Raw genomic sequence first — 14365 nt, 5'->3', positions numbered from 1 at the left:
TTCTCTCCTTACTAAGATGATCAGTATTCATTACTACGTAATCACCAAGGTAATAGGTTGGGATGAAAATAACCCCTGCCAGCAGGTATCCTGAAATAAAATACTTCAGTTCTCTGATATACGGAGGAATATGTCATATTTCAGTGTCACATCACAAAAAGCTTTCTCTAATTGTTGACATTTTTCTGAAAACCACTCAGACATCACCAATGCCTCATTTCACATGACACATGCAATTACAGAATGATTTGTTTTTGAAGATTTTACCTAGTGATAAACCAAGATGACCTATACTGTTTGAGTCAAAAGCAAGTGCTAAGAAATGAATTCTAAGATTTATTTAACAACCTAGAACCACGGAGTACTGATAGTCTTTAGCTTCCTTGATCAAAATCGATATCTCCAGATTTTTAAGATAAGGACGTTACCTTGGAAAATTCCAATGAATTTCCACAATGGGAGAAAAGTGTAGTGCCATGGTGTGATTTAATTGGGCCATTAATGTTGTCATCTTAAACTGGTTATCCCAAAATCATATTAGATCCAGAACAATAGATTTCAAGCATTGAAATATTTGCTGGAATTTCTGATAAAGATTGCATGCCTATAAGAACTTCAGTATTTATAATCAAGAAATGATTATCTTAAAATGGTTTCTGTATTAAGGCTTCTGTTAATATTACTGTCATTTCTAATTTAAGGTCAGGCAACAATTGTTTTCACTGTAGGGTGCTTCAGTAAAACTTCCTCTTATCTTAGAGTGCCTCAAAATGAGAACTAGGAAGTAAACAATACCACTTTATTCTATGTGTATTCTGCTTGAAACTTTAGTGAATTCTATAATTTCTCAAAAGACTGAACATACGGAATTTCAAGCTCTTTTGGTACTCTCAAAGGAGGTAAAGAAGTAGTGCTTCCTGCAGCCAGAGATTTATCTGGATTGCTCTGTAGAGAGCATGCAATATTGTTGGCAAATTAGAGGTAAAACGTTCTCAGAATTAAGCTCTCACATTTCCATCTTGATTGTGATGTGACTGACAGAATCTTTGGATTCTATATCAACGTACCCTACACTGAGGTACACTGGAGTGTGCTACTCGAATCCATTTACTGAATAACTGGTAAGATTTTCAGCTTCTATTAGTGCCCAGAACAAAATAAAGTTCTGCAACCAGTTCAGGCAATATAATGGTAATATACTTAGCCTTATGACCCAACACATCTACTGGTACTTGAAATAATGCTAGATAGAAATGCAGATTGGGACAGCTGGAAAACTTAGGAGAAAGCCCAGAGTTTTGAAGCAACTGGAACTGTTTAATCATGAACTGAGTATGACATAATTTATCAAGCTATAAATTCAGCCCTAAGCAATTGCATTGTGTCCTCCATAATGTTGAGCTTTGACAGATCCCAAGATACAAGCTAAGGTGCTTGAGCAGGTGGCTCAAACCCATGTGACACCTCCTTTTGTGGCATTGATTTTTCTTCAACCCTATGACATTATAAGGAGCAAATAAGGTACCAACAGTGATACATTATTCTATACCCACAGAGACAGCCCTGAAGGATAGTGGGCAAAGTAAAATCCTCCTAGGAGGGAAGTGCAAACATAAATCTGGATTTTCACTTGCCTGGAAGAAGAGATGGTCTGAGATAATATATATCTATATTATATCATTGATAGGTAGTAGCTGAAATTTTGGTCAGGTGATCAGGGACTTGGAAGGAATAAAAGTGAAAGATTGTTGATTAGTAGGTCTAAAGAAGAGATATGTGAAGGTGAACCACTCAAAATAGCCACAGAATGCTTTATTTTTGTATCTCATGATTACAGGTATCTACTGCATAAAAGACTGTCAGTAATCATATAGACCAGAAGATCCAGTTTATGGGCCTAAGTTAGCTTCTCTCTCTAGTCACCCCAGTGCTTACTCAAGAATTGTGTGTTAAGACTGACCATTATGTCAGGGATGTAAGCTATGCAAAGACCGAATGTGTAGACTTTCCCTTATCAAGCCTGATCTTGCTTCCACCACTGATGACTAATCAGCTTACTAATAGCAAAGAACAATACTGGGCTTCCAATATGACACCTTTCCCCAGTGGCACCTATTAGTTACGTAGTCTTATCTGAAATAGACATATATTTTGGATACAGATTTGTCTTTCTTGGGCATGATGTTTCATCATCACCATCATCTAATGTTTTATTCATCATCTTTTGTATACAAGATTTCCTCTGACTAAAGAACAACAAAAGAAATGATGTATAGGCTTACGTCCATGGAATTCACTTGTGGTTCCATATGCTCAATTCCCGGAAACAGCTGGCCTGATAGAATGATGAAATTACCTACTGATGACTGGGATGATGAAATGATCTATTGAAGGCTTAATTACAATGCTGCATAGGTCATAGCACCTTATGGAACCAGGATCTGGAACCAAAGAATAGAAATAGAAGTGGCCCCTCCAATCCTTAGTGATTACTTGTAAAATTTTGCTTTCTGCCCTGAGCTCTGCTAGTTTATGGTCTTAATTATCAAGGGAAAAATGTTTCTACCAGGAGACTCAATAGCAACTCCATCAAACTGGAGGTTGAGACTATCAATTGACCACTTTAGGCTCCTTATGCCATTGGACTGAGAAACAAAGGGGTTAATAAAGTTGTTAATGTGACAGATCTTGTCTATCAAGGGGACCGAGGGTGCTACTTCTTAATGGAGACAGAGAGGAGTATGTTGAGAATCCAAAAGTTTTGCTGGGTTGTCTTTTAATAGTTCCACATTTTGTGATAAAAGTTAATTCCAAACTAGCGACAGCAACCCTGAAAACGCAAGACCACACATCGCTTGAGGAATAAATGGCCCTTCAGGAATAAAATACTCTTCAGGAATAAAAGTTTAGGTCACTAAGTATAGAATCTTGAATGTCAAGAGTTGTGGAGAAGCTGAGACTTTGCCACAAGCTAACAAGTTAGCCTGTCACAGTTTCATGAATGTTGCCAAAAGGCATGAGATTCTTGGGATAGGCAAAAAAAGACTTTACTATTTACCAATAGTAATAGGCAGAGTGTCAGCATCTGTGCTGGTCCTTAAGTACCAATTCCCACATGGTGGTAGAAAATGGCCAGGTGTGGGTACACACACAGTGAGCTGCATTATAGGAGAAGGACCCTGATCTCAGGAAATCTCAGTCCTTTATAAAGGGCTATAAGCCTGACTGGCCATGTGCCAGTGAGAGACATTGTCTTTATTATAATGGACAATAAATAGACCTACCTTTTGCTCTGGAGTGAACCTACAGAAATTCGCTTCCAAGTAAATAATAAAACTGTATCTTATACAAACAAAGACACATGCAACAACTCTTAAAAAAGAAAGACAAAAATCCCCATAAATTACTGAATCAATGTCTGAGTAATATTCATTTATTTTGTAGCTCAGGCATGACCCCGCTGTGATAAATAATTTATAATGTCAACAATAAACGATCATGTTAATTCCAACCAATACATATCATATGAAACAGGAGAGAAAGGGGGAGAAAGAAAAAAGAAATAGACTTTTCAAAGGTGATTTGTTATGCAATTATCCTTTAAAAGAATCCCAGAACAACTACTGCCAGTGTCTGTGCTCAAAAGACATCTAGCAAAGTGAGAGATCCATGAACCGTCTTCCAACAATGACAAGTTTAGGTGCTGGTTAAGGGAAGAGGCAAAATGCAATGTAGTAGAAGCAAATTAACAATTCTGACTTTGGGAACAGTTTCAGAATCAAGGGTACCTATGTATCTTTTTAAAACCATCACTTTGTTTTATATATATATACACACACACACACATACATATATACCTATCTATATATTAACTGTTTTTTTTTCCTCCCTCTTTCTCTACTGTTTCATGTGATATGTATTGGTTGGAATTAACACTATCATTTATTGTTTATTTATAAATTATCTATCAAAGAGGGGTTGTGCCTGAGCTACAGAATAAATAAATATTACTCAAACATTGAAACAGTAACTTACGGGGATTTTTGTCTTTCTTTTTTGGGAGAGAAGTTGCATGTATCTTTGTTAGTATGAGCTATAGTTTTATTATATTACTTGGAAGCGCATTTTTGATATTATTATTGCTTGGAAGGTTGATGATTGGCTAAAGATTGTGAATAGACACTGAATATCCAAAGAGTAGAAATTACCAGATATTGTTACAGTTCCATCCCTGACATTTTAAACTTTATACTACAGCAGCACAGAACCTGGAAACTTCTTTTTCCCTTGCCAGCAGAGTGCCAGCTAGATTCTGTCAATGGAAGGCTCAAGCACAAAGTTTAGAAGGCAGAAGAGCTGCTTTAGAAGAGCTGCTACTGTTCTTGCTTGCAGCTGTGGGCACTTCTTGAGTATCTCTCACTTTGATATTGCAGACATCTGAGACCATTTGTGGAAGCTTTTTCCCTGCATTTGACCTCTGCTTTTTTGAATTTCCCAAAAGAGTTCTTCCTGTCATTTGCTCCTCTCACTTCCTGATGGTTCTGCAATAATGTGTGTGTGTATGTGTGTGTGTGAAACTTCTTCCTGTACAAAATAGCTGGATTGGCTTAAAAAATTAGTTTATTTTAATAATAATTATTTTTTTAGAGGTGGATCTTGATATGTTGCCCAGACTGGACTTGAACTGGGTTTGAGTGAGCCTCCTACCTCAGCTTCCCAAGAAGCTTGGAGTGACTTTTATTTTCCTGGCTATACTCTGACTTATACAGAGAATGATTCTCTAGAAAATAAACAGACTTTCTTTGAAGAGAGGTGTTAGAAGGATTAAAATGAATAATCAATCGGTGCAATATTCTTAGGGGTAAACAAATGCTTAAAAATTTCTTTTTCTTGTAACTATGAGACATATACATGGCAGATAACATAATTTTAAGTGATATCTAGAATCCATTTTAGAATTAACCTCAAATCTGCTTTTAGGTGATTGTTTACTTTTCACAACCTATGCATCAGTTTCTTGGTAGTATGGTTATGAAGAATAAGTGTAAATAATTCATATAAAGTACTAGGTGCATAGTTAAGAACACAGTAAATACTAGATACTATAGAAGTTTAGAACAATTATTCATGTAAAGTGTAGTGTGTTATATCCTGAAAGATGTAGAAAAAAATATTGATCTTACATTTTATCTCTGTTTTTCCCGATTTAACCCTCAGAATTTTGGTGAATAGTGGGGCAGGGGAAGCAGTCCTTCATCTATTGCAGCAAATCAATTGAAATTTCTTGAGGGCTCACTATGGTCAAGGTACTTATTTGACAAAGTGGTGGCAGGGCCTGTATCTATCTTGTGTCGGTCTGTGTTCCAGCATTTAACAAGCGGCCTGATACATAGCCAATTGTCAGCAAAAATTTGATAAGTGAATGGAAAAAGACATTGCATTGAATACTGTATTGGGAAGGAACCGTGGAGTTCACTGTGCACAAACAGGAGTAAAATATAGTCCTTATCTACAAAGGTTTTATAATCTCATAAGGATGACAGCTGCAGTCACAGTTAACCATCACTCAGGCAGACTATACACAGAGGAGGATGGCTCATTCTATTTGTGATCAGGGTGATCAGGGGAGATTTCAACAGAAACTAAATAAGTAAACTGTGAAAGGTGAGCTGAATATGTGTCAGTCTGAGACTGGCAAATGGAGAAAAAATTGAGAGGAGCAAAAGTCTGAAATACAAGGGCTTGTTGGGGTTTAGGGGTCTAATAAATAATTCCCCCATCTCCTCTCCTGAATTTTAGAGTCAGTTGGGAAGTAGAGCAGGGATCCCTCAGACACCAACATGCTCAGCTTTGTTATAGATAAGGCTGAATCGGTTTCCTGGAATTGACTTTACTTCTCCAAACTGTAGGCCTTCCCCTCGCAGGTTCAGAACATGTTCAGGTAAGCTCACTGCAGGGATAAACAGGGTGAGGACAGACCAGTCCTAAAGAAAGAAAGAAAGAAGTCCACATATATTTCCTTTCTTTTCTCAAACTCAGGTGAACATCAAGGCCCTCCATTAACAATATTTTTGGTCCTAGAATGACTGCATTTTCACTGCTTTTCAGGGCTTTATAACTAGAATAGTTTCTTTCCTTTCATATCTTCCCTTCCTGCCTCTATCTTTAGTGGTTTTTTGACCTTGGGGAAATTACTTTACATGTCTGAACTCCATATTCCTCAACTCTAAAGTGGGTACTTTTTTTTTTTAAGTTATTTGTTGTTGAGTACATTACAGGTACTTTATAGGATTTACTCTTTTGCTGGAAAGACATGTGTTTAAATATTTAGTTATAATAAAGTGTGATGAATACTTTTCAGTCACAGTTAACCATAATTCAAGGCAGACTATACACAGAGGAGGGTGATTCATTGTTGGGTATGATCAGGGAAAATTTAAACAGAAATGAAATAAAAATGGGCTGTGAAAGGTGAACTGAATGTGTCAGGCAGAGAATCTAGAGCAGTGATTCTCAAAGCATGGGCCTTAGACAAGCATTATCAGACTCACCTGTGAGCTTTTTGAACCACAAATTTACCAACTCCATCAGATGTATTCAATCAGAGTCTTTGGAAATGGGTCTCCGGGAACACTAACAAGGCCTACAGGTGATTACATTAAAGTTTGAGAAACTATGCATTAGGGGGCCCTGATCTAGGCCCATTGGTCAGAGGCCACTGAAGGGGGTGGTATTTAATCTCAGGTGAGAGGGATAAATTGGGGTAATGGGCAGAGGCTGCGAGATTCTCAGACGAAGGAAACAGCTAACATGGAGGCCTCGAGGAGAGCTTGGCATATTCAGGTACTAAAATTTTCTCTATTAGAAGAATTAAAATTTTCTCTATTAGAAGAATTAAAATGTGTTTTCTGGGGTACAGAAGCTCACTGCAGGGATAAACAGGGTGAGGATAGACCTGTCCTAAAGAATGAAAAAAGTCCACATATACTCCCTTTCCTTTCTCAAACTCTTCAATCACTGAGGAGAAGTAAGCTAGGGAGCCGGAGAAAAAGCCCATTTGTAAGAGAGTCAGTCTTGGACTCTATCTAACAGAAATGCCTCAAGGGCTAGAGGGATGGCTCTACTGGTGAAGAGACCCAGTAGAAAAGTGGGCTTGGGAGTGAAGCATCAGCAGCATCATGGAGTTTCAGTCCCAGGCCAGGGACAGATTACCCGTGAGAGTACTCTATGTGAGAAAGCCAGGGCGTCTTCACTCATTTGGTAAATATTTATGGGGCACTTACATTGTGTTAGATGTTCTAGGTGCTGGGAATAGAACAGTGAAAAAATGGGGAGAACCACAGTGAATATACACATAATGCTGGGTGGTGACATGTGCCCTCAATAAAACAAAAGCAGGGTCGAGGGTAGAGCGTAATGGGTGCTGTTACATATGAAGGTTGTCATAGAAGGCCTAAGTCTGATAAGGAGAAATTTGAACGGAGATCTGAAGAAACTGAGAGATGGTTTGTAGATATCATTTCCTTCCAATTTGCTCTCAAGGCCTCATTTGAGAGTGGCTATAAATTCTAGCCCTGAACAGAAAAGCAGCTAGATTTGGGTGTGTCAGTCAGGTGAGACACAGAGGAAGCAGTACAACAAAACCCATGAAATGGCAGAAGCATTTTTATCACTTACAGCCCCCAAAGAGAAGAAGGCAGCCGGCCTCACAGAGCCAACCGTAAGGTGAGGGAGTGAGGAATTTGTCCCAGACGGGCCCGCTCAACCAGTGAGCGGGGAGCAAGAGAGCATCTGTGGGACCAAAGTCTTTTTTGGGGTCCAGGGAGTTACCCAAGCAGGCTTCCCATAGGGGCCTTCTGATTGGTGGGTTTAAAGGCAACAGGTGTGAATTCCACAGGGTCATGCAGTGATTGAGAGGTGGTTACTGCAGCACTTCTCTGCAGTTCCTGTAGGGTGTGGGGAACAAGAGGGGCGAGTCAGGTTGGTTGTATCGGTCACCAAAAGGCAGTGGTAAAAGGTAATATCTGGACTGACCACATAGAGGAACTGGGAGGGGGTGTGTAACTGGAAACTTCGTCAAGGACAAATGAGTCCTGCTTCTGGTATGAGAAAGTAAAACCTATATTCAAAATGCATATTGAAGCAACATAAAATTTGTAAACCCAGAATAAAATTCTGGTTCCTACCCAAAATGGATCCCTACTCTAAGCTAAGAGCATTTCAAAGTTAACCTGAAAAACTAGTTCAGGTCATGATGGGAAAAAGGGATTGGACGTGTCTCATTATACTCTGCTCCCTTTAGTATTTGGGCACAACTGACCAGCATTAGCATTAAAACGGATTATCTGTAGCAATAAGATACCAGCACGACAGATTGCAGACCCTGAAAGAAGACAGAGTATTTTACCAAAAATATATTTCTTTGACATATTTGAAATGTCCTTGTGAAGCTGTCTCTTATGGGGAAAATGTACATTCTGTAGAGCATCTCCTTCCCTTTCCAGGTCTTTTCCCTGATTCAGGAGACAATTAAGAATCTGCACATTTTAAAATCTGATAAAAAATATTTACAGTCTAGTTTCTCTGAAGCCTGCTACCTAGAGGCCTTATCTGTATAAGAAGTTTATCTCCACAGTCCCGTCTTCTAAACTAGACACTCCCTTCTGTTGATTCTAGGTCTCTAAGTAATAACTTATGTTTTTCAACCAATTGCCAATCAGAAAATCTTTGAATCCACTTATGACCTGGCAAGGCTCCTCCCCACTTTAGGGTTGCTCCACCTTTCCGGACCAAACTGATATACACTTTACATATATTTATATTAATTGATGCCTGTGTCTCTCTAAAATGTATAAAACCAAGCTGCAGCCTGACAACTTTGGGCACATGTTCTTAGAACCTCTTGAGACTCTACCTCAGGTCATGATCACTCATACTTGGCCCAGAATTAATCTCTTCAGATTTTTTATAGAGTTTGACTCTTTTTGTTGACAAATTATAGGAATTCACTATAGTGCGAGCCATACAATCTTACAAGTAGAAAACACAAGTACAAAGGCTGCCAGGTAAAAGTGTTTGTCTAGAATGGAGTGAGTAGGGGCAATGTGACAGGAAATGGAGCCACTAAGATCACTGGGGGCCTTGTATAGCAATGGCCAGGGCTTTGGCTTTCATTTCAGAAGACACTGAAAGGCACTGGAGGGCTGTGAGTAGAGCAGTGACATAATCTTGGTTTGAGTTTAAAAACAGGTGAATCTTGGACCCTTGGAGGAAAGATTAGATGCTGGGAGGCTGGTGAGGAGACCAGGGCAAGTGAAGAGATGATCATGGTTTGGACAGGGTGGTAGTGGTGATGGTGGTGAGAAGTAGTCAGATTCTGAATATACTGTCTATCCTTATTAGCAGGTTCTGTATTTGCAAACCTGCCTTCTTGATAAAATATGTTTGTAACCCCAAAATCAATACTCAGGATCTCTCATAGCCACTCATAGACCTGCAGATGTACAAAGTGGTGAAAAATCTGCCTGCTGTGTGTGTTCCCTGCTGAGTTCTAATAAGATGATGCTTTGCCTCCTCATTTCAGTTCTTGTGTTGTATTTCTTTTTTGTGGTATATTTAGTGCCTTTTTTTTTTTTTTTGCATTTTTGTGCCTTTTATTGATGATATTGCTGTTTAAAATGGTCCCAAGTGTAATCCTGAGGTATTACCTAGTGTTCCTAAGAACAAGAAGGTTGTGATGTGCCTTACAGAGAAAATACTAAGGTCAGATCAGCTTTGTTCAGGTGTGAGTTGTAGTGCTGCTGGCCGCAAGTTCTTTGGTAATTAATCTATAAAATATATCACTGTGTCTTTAAACAGAAACACACATAAAGCAAGGTATGTGTGGATCAGTTGATGAAAATTTTGTGACCAAATACATGTCGAAACATAACCCTGTATTTTCCCTAGGGGCAATGATTCCATATTAGCTAATTCAGTATTTACAGTGATTTTATAGAACATAACTACTGTTAATAATGAGAATCACTTGTATGTTAAACACAGTGACAGGATATGCGGTTTGAAAATGGGTTATGAGAGAGAGAGGATTTTTAAGGTATTTGGCCCAAACGACAGAATGGTGTTGCCATTTGCTTGTGTCGGAGGAGCATTTTTAGTGGGTGAGAGGAAATCATGTTTGATCCAAGTCACACTAAGTTAGAAAGGTCTTTAGAAATCCAAGTAGAGGTTGTAAGCAATCAGCAAGACATATGAGTCTCCACAAGAGGGTATTGATCCCACATTTCAACTCTATTAGCTACTTCAACTGTGTGCTCTTTCCTTGCTAATCCTCTGGGCTCTCACCAGGAGAAATCAAAACAACAGCCAGTGAGTGAATAGCGAAGGAAGTGGGATGAGGAAGAGAAACCTCATATCGCTCTTTCCCCTGGCAGGCCAGAGATGAGGAGTTTTGGTCATTACACTGGATTTGACTATTTAAGCCATTTTATAGCTTAAATAGCTTTAAGGATTTACTATTTTATTATTCATACCTGATAGAAAAGCTATGGGATATGCCTGAGTTTTCATCACAAGGTTGGGGAAGAATGGGCCCAAAGTGTGAGTTTCACAGGAAAAGATAATGCATCCTAGTAAGTACAACTATGTCTATAACTTTAATTATCTTCCATATGCTGTAGGCTTTCAGATTTACATCTCCAAGCAAAATCTTTCTTATACTCTCTAGACCCATATATCTATCTGCATACTTAATATTTCTATTTGGGTGTCTCAGAGGTTACTCCAATTCAACATGTGTGGTATTGAACTTACAGTATCCTTGCCACACCCACCTTCCCTTTCCTTCTCAAAAAAAAAAAAAAAAATCTGGTCTCTTTTTAGTTTCCTATTTTGGTGAAAGGCACCATCATCTGTCTAGTTGGATATGTCAGACCCTTGGATGTATTCTTGATGCCTCCTCACTCTAATTGATATTGCCTCCTCATCCTCGACTAGTTCATCATTATGCCCTGGGATTTCAACTTCCAGATATCTTTTGAATCTGTAGACTTCTTTGCAATTCTGCTTCCATTGCTTTCTGGGCAGTATTATAGAACATGGGCTATGAGCTAGACTGCCTGGCTTGGATTTCTTTCCCAATGCTCGTTATCTCTGTGACCTTGTTAAGTCACTCAACAGCTCCAAAGTTAATTTTCCATGTTGTAAAGATATTTACAGTCTCAAATACATAGGATTATTGAGGATTATTTTAAGTATTACATGGGATATAATGTATCTGGTACATGAATTCTAAATGAGCTACTGTTAAATTAAGATACCATCATCTCTTGCCCGGAGTATCACAATAGTTTTCTTACTGGTCTCTGGGCATGCATTATGTCCAACTCCGCTGCAGCCCCAGCCTGCAGTCCTAACCTTATGAGGGTTATCTCTGCAAAGTTCAAATATGCTTGTATCACTTTCTTAAAAGCTTTCAATGACTTCAGCTGCTCTAAGGAAAAATACCTAAATCTTCAACATGACCTACAAGAACTTGTCTCAGCTGGTGGTTGCCTCCCTTTCTGCACTCCTGCCATGCTCACCTTCTGATTTTTCAGGTGGTTTGTGCAATCCTGTTCTTACCACTTCCCTGGTTCTCTGATGTGATAGTCTCCCTGCATAGACTGTTTTCTCTGTCTGGCATGTTTGTCTATTGTGCCTAATTAATTCTTTTTATCTTTCGTATCTCAGCTTGAGCATAACTTTCTTGGGTAAGCCTTCTCTTACTCCTTTAGAGAGGTGAAATTCTTTGATATGCTCTCTTAAAAAATGGCTCCTTTTTTCACAGCATCTGTATGTGTTTGTATTCATTTATTCTTATTTTGTTTATATTCATGTCTCATTTCTGGTAGGCTCAATGGGAGCAAAGAGTTTTGTCTGGATTGAAGCTTTTATTTTTCTTCTTGGTTCTTAGCAAATATAATAGTAAGCTTCATATATAGTAAACAATAAATTTTGTTGGATGAATATGCATGTAAAGCACTTACGCTCCACAAATAGTAACCATTATCGCTATACTGATGCTTATTGAGAAGTGATACAGGGTAACAAAGGGACCTCACTCAATCATCAGGAGGCAGACTGGAGCCCTGAAGTAGAAACCCAAGCAAAGAAGTGGTAGACTCATTATCACCTAGAAGGTCAGAATCTAATGACCAGACTAAAGGACAGGCAGGAAAGCTCAGAAGACAGCCTGGACTTGGGGATGAAGCAAAATAATGAGAACATCTGCTCAGGGTCTTCTTCATCGGTCTTGTCAACATTCTTAAAGGGACAGTAGGTAAATTGGAGCTTATGGAAGCAGCTTTGCCTAAGATGACAAGCAATAAGGGAGAGCTATGCATTCCTAAGTTTGGAACCCCAAGGAAAAAGCCCAAGTCCTCAAATGTTTATGACAGTGAAGTGGAAATGACAGGAAAGACAAGGAGGCTCTATTTCTTCAGATTACATTCTCTGTTTCCTTTTCTCATGTCTTCTTTCCAGAAGGCATAGTGTGAAGTAGCAGGGGGTACCCTAAACTATGCATGTAAGCTATGTGTTTCATTTCAGTCAGCCATTTAATTTCCGTCAACCTGTATACTCTCCGCTATTTTATTAATAGTAGCAAAAATTGCAAACCTGCTTAACATTTTCAGTAAAAAGCAAGTATAATATTACTAAAATAGCTGACTCATTCTGTTTGAATTTATTATTACTTATGCTGTTATTTTATTGTAATTCATAAGAATAAAAGCCACAAAATAAAAAATTGCTTACATTAATATGGACACTATTCAGTTTACTTTCACATTTATTACTTGTTCCTTAAAAAAGCCCTTATTAGGCAAAATTACTAGGCTTTTTTATTCAAGAAATAGGAGCTTATGACTAGTTTTTCCAATTACTTCCCAAAGATATATTGGTCAGCTTTCTCATTTTGGCATAAATGATTCAGTTTTTTGTTTATTCGTGGAATTATTCTTTAAGTTTTTCTAATACATGATCAGCTGGTCAGTTGATTTGTAACAATGATGTTGGCTTTCTGCACTACTAGTGGAATAGATTGGATATTTTCTATAATCTAAAATATTTGATAAAGAATTAACAGTGAAATTAAGACCAAGTGAAACTCACCTTAAAATTTTCAAGTTCTGCTTAAACTATCCTATGTATAAAGATAAAGAGGTATTTATGTCCACTTGATATGGCTTTACAAGTAAAAATATATTAATAATTTATTTCAAAAATAGTAGCCCATTATGTATGACTTTGGTGGATGTATAGTATATTATTCCATATATTTTATCAAATATTTTTATGCTTCCTTCTCTCCACACAAATAAAATGAGATTAATATGGAAAATAAAGCTAGTAGAGAAATGAAAGCTACTGATACTGTAACCATGAGCTTAGCATAATATTTTTATAATTGTACTTCGGTTTGGGGTTCCTGGCTGTCAGAGCAAAAAGAGAAATTACTCTCATTATTGGAAAACAGGACACATACCAGCACATACCAGTTCTTTAGGGAAGTTTTCCCTAATTGAAAATTCTAAAGTAAACTTCTCATATGGGGCTTAATGTCCAATATGCTTAATAATTTAATAAACAGTATCTTCTAAATGAGAATTAGTTATTTTGTGTATTAATTTGGTGTTGGGATCAGAAGTCTCATATTTTTGCAGGATGAAAGTTCATCTGAACATTGTTACAAAAGCATTGCCAAATAAATCAACAAAGCAATATCCTTTAGAAAAAATCTACATGATGAGAGTGAAGGTACTGTTTTTAGAATGTAATAAACATCTTTATTATATACAACTGAAATAATTGCCAGATGATCTGAGCTAGTGTCATGATATATTCATTAACATTAATTTCTAAGGCTCATTAGAGGAGAATAGTTACTAGGAAACACTTAGACTAATTAAAGATATTATATATTTGAAAGCTTAAAGAAATACATTTTTGTTATTTATTATTTCAAAATAACATTTATACACTGTACCTCCCACAAGTAATCTTGCGAAGTGAAAGCTTATTTATGGAAAGGCATTATTGTGTTTTGTACCTTTCAAGTATCTTCGTTCATATGCTATTTCATTGAATGGTTCTTTGACACACTTGTGTATCCTTCACAGCACATAAAATATTTTGTCATAAAATAGAGTTGTAAGCTGATAAATAAATGAATGGCATATCTGCCATAAAGGCACCACAACTCTCCTCTGTCTATGGTGGCAATTGTAGGCATTCTAAGTGCTAGAGTTCAGGAGTGCTTTTCATCCATCCTAGGTCCTTTTTTCTGCCAAATTGTGATACTCTCTGGGAACTAGTTCATTAAAGG

The sequence above is a fragment of the Aotus nancymaae genome, unplaced genomic scaffold (assembly GCF_030222135.1).
Source record: "Aotus nancymaae isolate 86718 unplaced genomic scaffold, 86718_ANA_hifiasm-v0.15.2.pri h1tg000036l, whole genome shotgun sequence".
Classification (NCBI taxonomy): Eukaryota; Metazoa; Chordata; class Mammalia; order Primates; family Aotidae; genus Aotus; species Aotus nancymaae.
This window is presented reverse-complemented; position numbering follows the sequence as displayed.